General features: G+C 40.0%; 1 long non-coding RNA gene across 6 annotated transcripts in view; it reads left to right on the top strand.

Annotated features, from left to right (window-relative positions):
* Positions 1-12,572, top strand: part of LOC133223609 (uncharacterized) — a 35,646-nt gene extending 23,074 nt beyond the window's left edge. For all 6 annotated transcript variants that reach the window (XR_009728634.1, XR_009728632.1, XR_009728636.1 and 3 more), the window contains one exon: positions 11,966-12,572. This is a non-coding gene — a long non-coding RNA (uncharacterized LOC133223609). The remainder of the gene's footprint in view (positions 1-11,965) is intronic.
* The last annotated feature ends 3,242 nt before the right edge of the window (positions 12,573-15,814 follow it).

The following is a 15,814-nucleotide window of genomic DNA, read 5'->3' as shown; positions in this document are numbered from 1 at the left end:
AAACACAAATCGGCAACTGTAATGTAAGGGCATACTAGGTTCCTCTAGCTGCACCGGAGAAGTATGAATGCTAGATATGTGAATGTAAGCTTAGATATCTACTTAGATATGTTTATAAGTAGCTTTTTAAACTGCTACGATTCTGTAGGCTATTGTAGTAACTTGGGATGAGGAAGTTAGGCTGTTCACAACATTTTTTGCCAGGCTAATCTTTCATTCTGGTTCACTGCATGGCAAGTGTTTAGTTCTTTGTTTGATCTGTTTAGATTTTAAGCCAACTTCTAGGAAGGAAAAACAAGAAGGGGTGAGCTCTTCTTAAGTTTTAAAACCCCTCCAATTCTGAAGGACAGTATCAATCAAGAAAAACCTAGTTTGCAGTTTCCATGACGTACAGGTATCTTATCTGCACTTGCAGTAGTTATAAAAATCAAGGCTGGAGTGTCTTTTTCTGTTGATCTTTTCTAAGGTGACTGTACTGACTGGTTTTGTTTCAAATAAAAACAGTTAAAACAAGTGATTGACTTGTGAAAGGATTGAGTGACATTTAGTGTCTAATTCCTCTTTTGCTGAATCATTTTTGGGATATTAACTTTATTTCTGACACTTTAGTAGGTGGAACCCTGCGGGGGGAAAATGTTGTAGTTCTTTCACAATTCATTAGTTTGTGGATGTTTCTGTTACGTTGTTTCCACAGCAAATGACTCATGTTAAATGAACATGTCAGCTTAAAGGTGCCCTCAATAGTGCAGCCCACAGTGAAACTTGATGCCGCTGCATATAAAAATGTGGAAGATGCCCAGACCCATTTGAATCCTCAGTAAGTTTGGTGAACATTGGACACATGTGCTATCAATTAGTGTACTTGCTTTCCATCAGGGTACTTGCTTTCAAAAAGCTGTGTTTTACCATGTCTGTTTGCTCTTTCTCACACTGCTGTTCTGATGAGTTTGTAGGCTACATCTGGTGAGTGTTAAGTTGGAACAGAGAAACTGATTTATTTAATAACGTGGCATAGTTGAAATGTATTCTTTTCTGGACTATTTGATGAGAGACTACAGAAGTAACCTGCTTTGCATTGCCACCTGTGTATTTTTTAATGATTTAGACAGACTCAGAAATGCTTTTATTTGGGAAGTTGATAGCACACATCTAATGCCCTACATATTGTGAAAACTATTAATTAGAGTGAACCAGTTGGCCTCTGGTTATCTTACCTATCCTTGAATATTTTTTTTCTTACCAATTTAGTTTTTCCTCATTTAATAAAAATGTGAAAGACAAAACAGATTTACCTATTGACAGCATCACACACATTAACGGTTACACTAAAGAAGCTCCATACCAGAACACTGTAACAAGCAGGTCTTAAACTGGCTCAGGGCTCCAGTCCTACATTTTCTGAGTACGGAGACAGATGGGTACTCACAGCCTGCATTGATTTGTATACTGAAAATATGTATGTAGCTCCATAATTTTTGTTGTCTGGATGACAGACCTGTGGTTTTGATAGGAGTAAGATGGATTGCTGTGACAGACTAGATACAACATACCATGAGTCAGGTACTCTGGCTTTTAAATAACAGTCCTGTTCTGCGTGCATAATACGTAGCAGAGTAGTTTATGCCAAAGTGAACAGATATATCTATATTAAAGAGTGCTCTTTCCATAAATTTTTCACTTAACACTACTCATAGCTGTACACTGGGTGCAAGGTTTCCTGTCTCCTGGCTCATTTTCAGGAAGCTCTTGATGCTCACCTAGCTCTGCTTCCACTGATGTGGAGCTTATCTGTCCATCCCTTGTCTGCTTGCGGCTGCAGGACTGTAGACACATTAATGAAAACTATGTGTACCTATTAACAAAAGTGATGACAATTTCCACAGGAAACACTGGAAGGCAATAAAGTAGCCACTTCAGTCTTGTTTCTAGCACCTCAGACCAAGTCATCTTCTGTCACATAAGGATGCCTCACTGAAAGAGTATAAAAGGTATAAAAATATGACCGTGCTACTGTTGCAGCTGCAAGTGGTGTTGAAGTGTAAGCAGGGAGAGGAAGGAGGTAGCAAAATGAAAATACATCAGAAACTGTGGCTCTGGCCAGGCTGATGTGTTGGAGAGAACGGGGTGTACCTAGGTGCAGAGGGTGGTATCTCTGCATGTGTACAGGCCTTCCTGTACACATGTGCCTTTAATAACACCAGATAGCAGCAGCAAGCCAGAAATGAGGCATACTGGTATATTCCACCTCTACAGGAGTAAAAGCTGCCCCAGCAGCTTGTTCACGTGTGTCTTCTCTGTTCTGAGTCTGGGTTGTCAAGATCCTTCCTTCATTTCCCAGGAGAGATCCTGGCATCTCATAGTGTATGCTGCAGCATGTACAGTGAGTCCTGCTCCCACTTGACCACCTGTTGCTTTCCTGTACTGTGTGATGGAGATAGGCAGTTCGGAGGGCAAGTTCAGGGGCTGGGCTTTGAGGTCTTATTGGAGTTTCTATGAGCACAGACAGCCGTGATGTCAGGCGCTGAAAGTACTGGCCTGTTCCCGTTCCTGTCGGGTCCTTCCGTCCCTTTCTCCTGGGGTGGCGGGTTTTCCCCTGGCTCCGGACACGAGTACGCTCAGGTGGCCTCAGGTGCTTCCCTGGGACATCGCACCCGAGTCAAGCGTTGCCTGATCCCGCCGGCAGCGCGATCGGGGAAGCTGCCTCCGTCAGGGTGAGCAGGGCTTCTCCGCGGTGCCCCGGGCCAGCTGCAGCGGCCGAGGCTTTTCGTCCCGCAGCGCGGCGCCCCCGCGGCTTTAGGACCCGGGCGGGCGGCTCCTCCCCGCGGCAGCTGGGGGCGGGGGGGCGCGGCGGCGAGCGGCCCTTTCCCGCCGCGACAGCTGCTGCGCGCTCCCCATTGGCTGTCCGCGCGGGGCTCCGCGGTGTGCGCCCCTCCGTGCGGGCCCGGTCCGCCCCGCGGCAGCTGCGTCTGCGGCCGTGGGGAGCCCTGGGGGGTGCTGCCTGCCTGTGGCACCGCCCGGTGGCACCGCCCGCTGCCGCCGCGGGCTCCCGTCCCCTGCCTGCTGCCTGCCTGCTCCTGCAGTGCAGCGCGGTGTGGCTGTCGGCTCCACGCACCTGGAGCTGCCCTTACCGTGCGTGAGAACTGTGCTGCCACAAACGGGCTTGCGCTTGGGATGCTCTTGTGCCACTGCTGTATTTCTGCTAATGCCATGGCACGCCTTTCTAACGCGGATGGGAGCGCCCAGAGTCGTTTCGTGCTGGGGAATTACATGTGCCCTGTGCAATTGTGGGCTGTATGCCAGAGGGGGGACAGGTTCCTGCCTGCAGCTTTTGTGTACCCTGGGAAAAGACGTGTAAATAATTATAGATGAAAGTGTTTAAAATAGCAAGAGATACTTTAATTATTCCAAGAAAATAATTTACACAACATATAGACCAAATGATAAATACAACCTGGAAGCTTACCGTGTGAGTTGTAGTTTTATTGCTTTATGTCAGTTTTGTGCATACATAGTGTTACATAGAGTGTAACATTAGATCTTCCTTTAAAGGCTATACAGTGGATTGTGACAAATGTTCAAAACCACGCTTGGCTAATACTAAAATATCCTCTGTTTAATGCCTACATGATACTCCTACAAGACAGGTACTGTGCTCTTACTTCAACTGCTGTGTATCCCTCTGAAATCTTTGCAGTTTAATATTTAAAGTGAGACATTAAGAATAAAAGTTCTCATCATTAAATAAGAATTAAAGTGCAGCAGAAGCTGATACATTATCTGACACTTGGCTTCTATGGCTGCCTATCACAAAGTAATGGGTCTCTTAAACTGTACATTAATCACCAACAAGAAGTTAAGAAATGTGTGTTTCAGGCCAGAAACTTTTACTACCGAATAAATAGCTTTCATAGTATTGGCATGAGCAAAGAAATGCCTTTAACAAGAAATTCCTTCACATCTAAATGAAGTTAATTTATACCTTCTCCCATACAAGTTTAGTTTATTGCAGTTGCCCAAGGAAAAAAGTGTGTGGGGCAACTTTGCAGGTAAACATACAGTGAAGTATATTTCAAGTTATGTATATTCAGTACACGTTTTCAAGCATATGATAAAATACCTTTAAAAAAGCAAAATGTCCGTTTTAGAAAGTGATCAGTATTTGTCAATGGGTTGTGTAATTAAAATGGTCACAGGCAAAATCTATACTTGTAAAAGGTGAATCTGGCAGGCGACAGTTCCACTCCCAAATTCACAGCCTGTATCATTCCCCAAAGAGTAAGTTAAACAAGGAGAGTAAATTTTATGTTCCAGTTTTCCAGGGGTGAATGGTCGGCTGCTTTCAGAACATAAATGTTATAAGGTATATTGCCTTTTGGATTCAGAAGTTATATACTGCTTTTCTGCAACCTTTTGGGTCGCTTTTATGCCAGACAGCTTTTCTGTCGTTGCAAGAAATACTGCAAGACAGTAAGGTCTTCTCAGATTGACAGCTGTACATGGACAGCATGTACATGAAATTCTCTTCTCTAGCAGAACCGGTACCTGTGCCTACATGGAAGTGTCACTGTACAAAGTTTATGTAGCTCTTTAAATTCTTGTTTTCCCTCATACTGGTATTACCTTCATTGTCTCTTTCCAGGAAAGAGTTCCCACGCAATCTTTCTGGTTCTTTGTGCCATCTCTATTCCTGACCTTTTGCACCTTCGTTTGTACGCTTCAGCCATTTACTTCTGCCATGTTCACCAAACCCAGTCACCGACTAAGCCATGAGGGCCCGTCCTTGTGTTGGCAGTGTGGGCAGCCTCTCCCTCCTCTTCTCCCATTATCTCCCATCCCCAGACAATATAATGTTCTGTTTGCCTTCCCAGGCACAGTGGGGAAAAAACCCCAAAACATATGAAGCCCCATCCTTATGCTCTTTTTCATTTTTTTCTTCACCTATCTTAATAAAATTAAGACTCTGCTTTTCAAGAAAGAATGATAATTTTCTCTATGTTTTTGTCATGACTAATACAATGGGGTAATGTATTTTCTAGCCTTTGCTGTGCAATATGCATTTCACACTAAAACAGGATGATCTAATCAAGATAACAAACAGTATAGTGGTGGTGTACTAAGGAGTTAGTGCTTAAGCTATTTCTGACTCCCTTGTTTGTGGGTGATCAGTAAGTAGTCACTTTTTGGGTGTTTTTTAGCAAGATCTGTGATGAGAATTCTTGTTAAAACAATCCTTTACAAAAAATGGCAAGGGAGAAAATGTTCTGTTTTAGGTCTTTGAAAAATAGATAGAATTCTAGGAAACTGACTGGAAATGAGGAAAACCATGTTTTAGATAGAACCTTCTGTGATTCAGAAAACAAGCTTATAATAATGCTGATTTTAGTTTTTAATGTATTTGACTTTATTGCATACATAAGAGCTTAATGTGGGCAAATTTTAGTTGTTTCAAAATTTTCTATGACCATCCTGTTGAAAATGACTAATTAATAGCATTTAATGCAAACTGTAGGAAAAGTTACTGTGAGATTGTGCGTAAAAGTTCAGTGATGAGATCAACTTGCTATTCTTTTTATTGACATTTTTAAGTAGGAGCTATCATATTGGCTTAATCCATAACAGTTTCCTGCTTCATGAGTAAATACATCACAGTGCTTCAGGTGATGTTCACTCCAAATAAGTTACTTCCTGATTTCTTTATGTAATAACCAATTTGAGCTATGCTATTGTTAATAGGGACATTGTTTTCATATTTTTAACTGAATTTCTTTGATAGTATGAAGAAATGACATATGATATGAAAAACATTTCTCGTGATCAGATTTGAATTTTCTGCACGTTGGGTGTTTCTCTGTATTTTTTCCCCTAATGTTATAAGTTAGCAAGCATACAAATGTCTGACCTGACCTCTCTAAAGCAGTTGTTGTTTTATATGTCCATGCATAATACTCATGATTTTAGACATCCCAATTTCTTTTCATAGAATGCTTTCAATATTTACCATTGCTCACATTTGAACCTTTTCCGTGTCTTTAGTATCCTTTTGGATAAAGAGTGACCTGTAACTTGTGTGGGTTTTTATTGTTTGGGTTTTTTTTTCTGGTAAGGTCACAGCACTGATTTTTATAATCCTATTACACTGGCTTTCTTCTAATTCTCCTCTGTTATTTAAGCAGTCTGGTTTTTTGTTGGTTGGGTTGGGTTTTTTTTTTACTGTAGTGGTATACTGAGCAGAGACTTTCACTAAGCAGCTGAAGTGGTGCCCTGGTTCTTTCCTGAGGCCAAAGCATCTGGTGTGCTTTCCCATTATTGCATGTTCGAATGAGCAACTTCCAATAAACAGAGGCAGGCCTACCACCTCCCTTGCACTTGACGGTAGCATTCACCTGCCCCAGTGATCCAGTGCATGCAACTACACTGTTTAAAAAGCAGTTCTAGTCTTACTAATAAAGGGTTGATCTTTCTCCTAGTTTTCTCCCTGAGCAGGCTCACCAGTGATGGTTGCTGCTATTGTGGCAAGATTAGAGAGGAGCACGTCAAAGGAAGGAGGAGGTAGAAGTATACATGTTCTTTCTACACTGATCTGCATCAGATCAGTTTAACTAGCATAAGATTGTGTAAGAGTTGTAACAGAAGTATTGAGTTCGGCATAAATGCAGGATGGATGCAAATATATTTGTAAGCATAAGGTAAAAGAGCAAAACAAAGGGTTAAAGAAATGGCTTGTACTGATAATGAAGGAAGGACACTGTTTCCAGAACACCATTTCCAGCAGTATCTGTGTACCACAGCACAGAGGACATGGCCAGAGGAAGACCTTGCATCCTAACAGCAGGAGGATGGCAACAAGGTTGTAGTATATTACACACACTGTTGTTTTTCCACTTAGCCAAACAAGACAGGAAACTGCAGGCATACATTTTAAGACCTGTATTTCAAACTAGGAAAAACAGACAGTGGGCAACAATATGACCTAAGATATATGGGAGGCAAGGCAAGCAAGATCCTGAGGCAAAGGACTATCACAGCTGATTCCTGAAGGATATCCTAAAATATCTGCTAAAAAAATAGGTTTTTATTGCTAGTTAAGAACAACTGAAATGGAGTGAGGACTTAATATCTGTGGCCCTTGTTTTCTGTTGTGCACATAAGTTATCCTGGCTAGCCATTTGGACAGAACTCTAATGATTTAAACTTGATTTGGCATTTTTGGGGTCCACTTATTAATAGCACTTTTCCCTGATTTATAGTAACCTAAATGACTGCAGATTTTATGCTGTAGTCCTCACCCCCATTTCTGGATGATTAACAACTATACCATAACATAGAACTGAATCCATTCTTTTGAGACACTTTGCAATTAACGCTTTGCCATTAATTAGATTTATTATGATGAAATAGATCAATTAATCCAGTATTTTGCTTTTTTATTCTCATCGGGTTTTGATCTCTGCCTGTCTACGTCAGGTCTTTTGTTTGCTTGCTTCAGGAGGAAATCTTCTCTTTTGCCTTTGAAAACTTCCGTTACCTGGATGAATAGATCTGGAGCAAGAAGTAGATCATCAGTAGTAGTTGTTCTGTTTTTTTTGTACATGATGCCTAGTATGACTTTTGCTTACTGTTTGTGCTATTTTCAAATTTGTGAGAGACTTCTGTTTGATTCAAGTAACTTCTTGAAGCTCATTGTTCCTTCATAATGTTTTACTCTCTTCCCCTCCGCCCCCCCCCCCAAAGCAATAATCATGTTTCTGGAGACTCAAGAGGTTTTCTTAGCATGTAAGGTATGGCTGGGGGCTTTACTTCCTTATTTTGGTCTTTAGGAATATTCTTCATGTTACTAAAATCTTTTTAATAGGGTGTATTTACAGTTCAATAAATTTAACGGGGAGAAGTGTGTGTTGTGGGGCATGAACTCTTAGCATACAGGAAGGGGTTCCTTATATTTCATACTTTTACCTTACCAGTCCTATAATTTACTATTGTCTCATGGATGACTTCAGAAAAAAAGCTAATGACACGTGTCACACATATGACAAGGATTTCCGTGGTTTATTTCCCTTACCCTGCTTTCTCTGCCAAAAGGTCTGTATGTGTCCTGGATCAACATATACCTTCCCATCTCTCTTACTCTCCCTTCTCTTTCACTGTATTGAACTGTCTTGAGGATTTGCCCATCATTCAGACTGGGGAAAAAACCAACTGGTGCCAGCCATGAACACATTTCAGCACTTTGTCATAGGATTCAGGAATTTCGAAAATAACAAAGTTAAAGTTGATGCATAGCTGTGCATCTTCTACTTGGCATGTGTGCATAGTTCTGTGATAATTACATGATCAGGTACTGTTTAATAAAATACAGTATAGCATTGTAAGACTGGTTTTGTGTTACTGTGTTACTTGGGCATTGAAGTTCCTGTGATTCTAGGCACCACTCAAACATGGGCTGAAAAGATTATATGCAGTCCTAAATACAGTGTAAATATAGTCCTGTTGAAAAGAGGAAATATACATAGATGAGAAGGGAAGTACTAGGAATTGAGGGGGAGTATTCATACTTCAAGCATCCAACTCAGAGACCTAAATCAAAAGACTGATAGATCATTTCCACAGCTTATCCAGAGACTCTTTCAGAGGACAGTTTTGAATATTTCAGGAGTGATCAAAATCACTCTCAACAGAAATGTCTCTCTACTGTGTAGGAGGATCCATCTCCTACATCCCACTCTTGCCTACTTTACACACTTTAAAATAGGTGGTGAGTATACACCTTATTTGCTCATGGGGGTTGTAGGGGCATTTTGGTAAGCTGAATTTTAAAGAAAGCTTTGAAGGACAGCAGTGAAGTGTGTTTTCAAATATTTAAGGAAGTTTCCCTGAAGTGTAAGGTGCAAAACAGAAAAAGGCTCAAGAGGTTTGTTTGAAAATGTAACGTGGGTGAGAGAGGAGCTAGAAGCTGGACTGCTGACACTGAATGACAGGTGGGAGACAGGAAGGGAAGAGAGACAAGAATTCCAACCTTTTTTCTTTTATGTTGGTTTTTGTTTGGTTTTTTTTCAGTAAAAAGTGAGGGGTTTTGAAAGTGTTTTGGCCAAACACAAAGTAATAAATGGATCAGACTGTGTGATCTAAGGAACTTTTCAGCTTTACGTTTCCTAGAAGTTGGCCCAGCTTCAAATGCTAATAAACCACAGCTGTCTTCCTGAAACAATTGAGGAACAATAGGTGCATTGCTGATAAGGGAGGAAGGGCCTTGATGGCGAAGACAAGTAATCTATTACAGGAGAAGTTAGGGAGAGCTGTGGAGACAGTGATGTGTTCTCCAAGTGATCAAGTAGGAAAAAGGTCTTTGCAGCAGTTTTCTGAATGAATGTGAGATTAGGTTGTGTTTCTCAAAAGCAGAGAAGAAAACATAATGATGATGATGACAACCTGATTGAATGTTTCAGCTGATTGGAAGAATTAAGAAAAATACCATCTTGAAAATGTACTGAAAGTATCTGAAAATTATGAATATGAATCTTAGGATTTGGAGTAAATTTGGGATCTAAGGTGATGCTGGAGTTGTATCTGAGCAACAGGCAGGGTGATGATGGTGTAGCTGCACAGCTTTGTGTGTCATCAGCAATTAAGTTATTTATATGAAAACTTTAAAGAACTGTTCTCAAATATAACTCTATTGTTTACTATTTGGAGTTCTTCACTCCTGTGATTACTTCCCAGGTAATATTGCTTAGAATATTTCCCCACCTGCCACCAAGGACTGGACATTAATTGTTGGGATTGATTTGTAACGTTGCAGCCTGGCATGAAAAGTTGTGTTTTGCATTTGTTGGGAAGGCACTGATCTTTTTAGTTGGTTTACAGTAATAATGAATTGGTTTACAGTAATAATGAATAGAGTTCAGTAGTTTCTTTACAATTAAATTATGAAGTCTGCTAATAACTGTACTCCATAGTACTTCAGTAATACAATTAATTGACTCAGTTCCTCATTCTGATCCTTCCCTATGATGTAAGAATCCTCCCCAGGAGGAGGAAGCCTTCAGTTTGCTTAAGGCATTTGTAGCCAGGTCCCGTACCCAGCCACAGTCATCCTTTCCTTCCCCTTCAACATGTCCCACAACTCAGGCTGAGAAGGGGGACTGGGGAAAGGGCAGGGGAAATAGCATCTACTCTTGGCTACTTTTCCGCTGGTGCATAGTTGTATGGGCACGGTAGCAAAGAGAAGTGAATTAGAATTGTTTCTAGGTTTTTCTCATTTAAACCAGAGATGAGGCAACTTTAGCGTCAGGGAGGCGTAACCCAAAGCAAAAAAAAAAAAAACCTCAGCTTTTTATTTTCTTTCTCGTTATTTTTTACAACAGGTACATTACTACCAGCTGTTGAAATGTAAACCGTTAATTCATTTTTGCAAGAGCAAGAAGGAAGGCTGGCTGCGGCGTCCAGTAGTTAGGTGTCCAGATTAAAGTATTACAGTATGTAGCATGCTCAGGGAAGAGAAATTAAAAATTGCCTGTCCACATATATGTAACTGAGTGACAGCCAGGTTTTAGTCTGTAACTCTCTTGAGATAAAATAACCAAAATATGGCACTATATTCTAAGTGTGGTGTTGCAGGTTCTTTACCCTGTAGTGGTTTCTGACATGCATGTGGTGTACAAGTGGATATCCAACATTAAAATGGAAATCAAGATTTTGATACCTCTCCTGATCTAACTCCAGTATTAAGAAGACAAACTTTACCTTCTCCCATAAATTTTGGAGGTCACCTCTGCCTTGAATTTTTATGAATTGCCTTATAGATAAGCAGTCTAAGTAAAGTTAATGCCCATAGTTTAATGCATAGTGAATAGAAAACTTTATATATAGTATATATATATAGTATATTTCCCCACCTAGCAATAATAGCAGTTTGAGTCCTTGCCTCTCCATCAGTGCTGTAGACAAATCAACATCTCTTTCAATAGATTTCAGATGTTTGTGTCCTCATGTATCTTGGGATATTTTTTAAACTTACTGATTTATTTTCTATAAAGGGTCTTGCTGCATCTTAAGCTATCAAACAGGAGGTATGCAAGTAATCAGAGAGAGTTGATTCTCCTGAACATTTTTTTTGTTAACAGAAAATGTGTTTATTTTAATTTGTCTGGACCCCTTCCTGGGGTGGATGAGAGATGCTGCTACTGAAGTTTGGATGACAATACTCCACAGTGTAGCCTGTGGTTCTGCATGCTTTTTGACCATAAACCTGATACTCCTGTAGTGTCTTCACTGCTGTTGTACATTTCAGTGAGCAAACCTCCTTATAAAGTACACAGGTTTTTGCAACAGTGTATTTTCTTATCGGCAATTGTATATGATACTATGTGTGGGCTACCACGGGGTTTTATCAGTATTTTAGGTACCAGCATAAAAACCTACTTCAGTTAACACAGTGCCAGGCTAGAACTTCTCAAAGCTTTCAGATAGGCATACAGTGAATGTTTTTGTCGAAATAATACTACTTTCTGTCAGTTTTAGTGTTTTAAAATATGGTAAGATTATCTAATTTTAGTTTTTGCCACCATGTTACTAAGAGGCTAAAAATCTACTTGTGTAGAAATGAAGAGTTGATGAAGATAAAAATGTCACCTTTATTGATTTTAGACCACTCTCTTTTATTTAAAATAATAAACCAAAATATATATAAATACCAAAAAAGCAGCAGCATGCGGGAGGTGGGCAAACACATTGCAGGTACTCATGTTTGCCTGAAGGGGAATATGCTGTGATCAGTTAATGCTGTATAAACCTGTTGATGTAAGGTATCACTACAGACTTTGCGGTAGCTGCAGTGTTTTGTGGTAAAAATGTAAATCTTCTAATGATCTAACCAGATTATTTTTTTCTGGGACTAGTTTGGTGCCTCTTTAATTAGAGCTGTGTGCTGTGTTACCTGATTTCATCCTTTTTCTGTTTACATATTTAGGCCCTGCTGCTGGATTTGTTCAAATGGACCTCGATAGCCGTGGGGCCTGACCGAGTTGGTTTGACAATGGATAACTGCAGGTTTCTACTCTGAAGATCTGATTGTAGGCCTCAACCTAAATTCCTATTTTATTCCTCTATTTGCTCCTAATACATGAAAATTATCCTACAAAATGGTATTGTCTTTGAGTCTCCTGCACACCTACTTTAATAGCGTTCAGACACCATGCGCTTGGGATGTTGTCACAAGTTGTTAAAGTATTTCTGTTGTGTCATGTGCCAAAACGTCATGATTGCTGTGATTATTGTGTTATATTTTTACATTCGGTGGCTTCCTACCAAAAATGGAGATCATCACCTGTGTTTCCAGTCATTGTGGTATTTCTCTTAACTCAGATTTGGAAGTCAGAGTAAATGTTGTAACTCTATCCAGGTCACTTTTAAAGGTGTTAGTAGACTTGGCTTTATTTGCTGAACACAAATAAGATCTACTTTATTTTATTTTGCAATGTGCTGTTTTCTTAGTAGCCTACTACTGAAAGCTTTCAATACGATGATATCCTGTGATGTAGAGCAATAAAATAAGTAGGAAAAGGCAGTAACTTTTACTAGCTCTCCTGTTGCTTTTCTATTTCTGTGGCTGTGGTTACATGACATACTATACAGCTGAGAGTGAGGACATCTTGTATTTTTGTGAACCAGAGAATATCTTTTGTTTGCACTGTTGCCTGTCCTGTTCCATATGACCATGTTGCAGTTACACTGAGTACTAAAGTTAAATAGGTCTGATAGAAGCTGGAAAGCACTTTGCAAAATTACATTAAAAATAGAGTTTGGGGGGAAAATGGAAATGTTGCATCCCTGTGCATATTAGTGTTTATATTGTATAGACTTTTTAAAGCAAGTATGCAGCAATATAGAATAATTAAGAGATTAAAAGATCCAAAACTTTCTCTGTATATAAAGAATCAGAAATGCCTTTTTTTTTTCTTTGAAGGCTCATTACAGTGATATCTAAGAGCTTCACAGTATTTGGTGGGTTTTTTTGCATATTTCCAAAACAACAGAAAAGCACCATTGTCCTGTTTGACCGGGGAGAAAACCGAGCCACTTCTTTAGTCAGTAGTAAAGCTGATGATACTGATTGGGTTCTTCTGCCTTTTAACCTTGTGCCTCCAGCTCCATTCTCCCTCAAAAGCCAAAGCTTCCATTATAATCAGCTGCTTTGCATTTCTACGTAAAGGGGCCAAGGTGTTTCAGTTTGGACTCCCAGAAAATGAGGAAGCCAAGGTTGGTGGCCATCTGCCAGGTTGCTTGGTCTGACTTGCTTCTTCTGCACAGGAGCTGATTGCAAATACAGAGGCAGAACTGAGTGTTGCTATGTGGTGACCAACTGCCTTAACCATATGCCCATTGCTCTCTTCCTGTACTTGTCTGTCTTGTTCTCTGCACAACTTCTGGAGCAAACATATATACCAGCCTATAAATAATCTAATTCGATGCACAACCCTGATTCATTTCCTGAGCAGTGTGTGTCCTGTGCACACACGGTGGCCACAGTCACGTGGAACAATTCAGCAGACTATGAGGGCGAATATTAAGGCTATAAAGTGTTTAAACTTTGTAATGAAATAGAATTTTTCTAGTGCAGCTTATTGTAGCTAGAGATTGAAGTATTTTTAACAAGGAGCAAGACAAATTAATGTTTTTAGAACTGGTTTTAACCGTTTCCCTGTCTAGTATGGGAATGTGAATATTCAGCTTAATGAAGTACAGAGCATCAGCCGGTAGGAGGAGGCTGGCTCTGGAAGGAAGAAGGCTAGGTAGTAAATGCCATGGCTATACCCAGTATTGATTTCGAGTCTCGGGGACTCTTTGGGGAGAGTTTGCCCTAGCTTTTGTTTTCTCTTCAGCACTCCCAGCCCAAGAAATCAGCTCCTCTGGAGTTTCTCAGTGCAGTAGATGTTGGGGGTGTGGTGTGTTGCTGTAGTCTGCTAATAGTGTAAACAAAGAAATGGAAATCAAAGGTGGTGTTTTCTCCTATATGTATTTTTCTGCTAGAAGATAAGAGGAAGCACTCTTCAAGACTCCCCATTTTCTTCCAGATGAATTTCAGGGGCAACCCATGTGATCCTTGGTCTGAAAAATAGGTAGCAAAAACTTTTCAAGTTGGCTTACCCCTTTAATTTCTTCCCAGTCAAACTGTAGTGACCTGCTGTGTTTGTAAGCTACCAAGGATGGTGTGTAGATACTACAGACAGAGCAGTGGTGCTGAGAATCACAAGCTCATCTCTGTATCTTTAGACTTGATTAAGGTGATAGTTAGGTATTTTGTTTTTCTTTCCAGAGAAATCTTGCCAGATCATGGGCTAGGTTTCAGTTTTTGTTAAGTGTTCTACTTTCTCCATGGATGGCGCTTGAGATTTGGTGACTGGGCTAGCAATTTGTTATGGGGAAAGTAAAGAAACCTCATGCTTTGTTTTTGCATATTTTTTTTTTAATCTGGGTCATGCAGTCTTTTCCCACAACATGGCAAATTCAGATGTCCTGTAAACGGCACTGGAGATGATACTGAGATACATGGGTAGTTAGGAAGATTTTGGTCGAGCCATTCACTGAAATTCATAGAAGTCAAAACACTTGCAAAAGTACGTCAGTTCCACTGGTGTTTTGATGTAAGGAAAAAATGAAAACCCTCCTTTTAACCCTTTCTTAAAACGAGGATCAAAGTTGCACAGCTGCAGAGAAATTGTGGAAGCAGGAAGAATCAGTCTGTGTAGGGCAGAATCACCTTAGGCTGGTATCTCAACTCAACACTTTGTATCATGAAACCATGGCCTGAAACTACTCCCTGTCATATCAGATAATATTATACTTGATTTATTATGTTACTTCATCTTACGTATTGTTTCTAACCTTTTGCAGGGATTGTTTTCCTTTTCTGGTTGCTGTTTGTTGGTTTAGGGTGGGGTTTTTGGTTTGGGGTTTTTTGGGTTGCATTGTTGTGTTTCTTTTTCCCCAAGCACCTAGTGTGAGGGAGCTCTGATCCTTGACTTGGCTTCCAGGCACTAGGATAATACAAGTAGTAATCATACCTGCTGCTAAAAATTTTCTACCTTATTTTCATTTGCATTTGTTTGCCTTCAGCTTCCAGTCATTGATTCTTGTTATGCCTTTCTCTGACGGATTAAAGAGCTCTTTAGTACTCACTATTTTCTCCCCAGGAAGGTGCTTTTATCCTGTAATCATGTTACTTCTCAATCTCCCTCTTCCCCCCCTCTTTTTAAGATAAACAGATTGAGCTTTTTATAGTTTTCATTATTTTTTTCACATTCTCAAATCATTTTTGTGGCTCTTTTCTATTCCTTCTCTGTTTTTTCTATTTAAAAAAGAGACATAAACCTGTATTTTTCTAGTCACATACTTAATTTCTTCACTAGTTATGCCTGTGCTAGCATGGTCAGAAACTGATGGTTTTGCAAGATCAGATAAACAGCTACTTACTATGACTTCAACACATCTGAGTATGTAATTATTAGTGACAGAAAAGGATGGATCATTAAAAAACATTTAACTGCTTCATAAGCTTCAGAAGGGCTATCAGACCAGCAACAGTGGGTGTACAGGAGGGGTTGCAAAAGTATTTGTGTTGAATCTTTTAAGGAGACAGAAGTGAAATGAAACTAATAATCTTTATAGTAAAGCAACAAGAATACATCAAAACCCAAAGTGTTATGGATAACACAGTAATAAGTACTTGCCAAAATTTTGTAGGTTTGAATGCAAAACCTTTGTTAGTAACAGACTGTGTGGGTCTTGGAAAGAGACTGAATAGACGTGAATATACACA

Source organism: Neopsephotus bourkii, unplaced genomic scaffold (assembly GCF_033783945.1).
Source record: "Neopsephotus bourkii isolate Nb327-2 ecotype Australia unplaced genomic scaffold, CSIRO-AGI_Nbou_v1 NB_1638, whole genome shotgun sequence".
Lineage (NCBI taxonomy): Eukaryota > Metazoa > Chordata > Aves > Psittaciformes > Psittacidae > Neopsephotus > Neopsephotus bourkii.
Note: the sequence above shows the minus strand (reverse complement) of the source record. Positions and strands in the feature narration are given on the sequence as shown.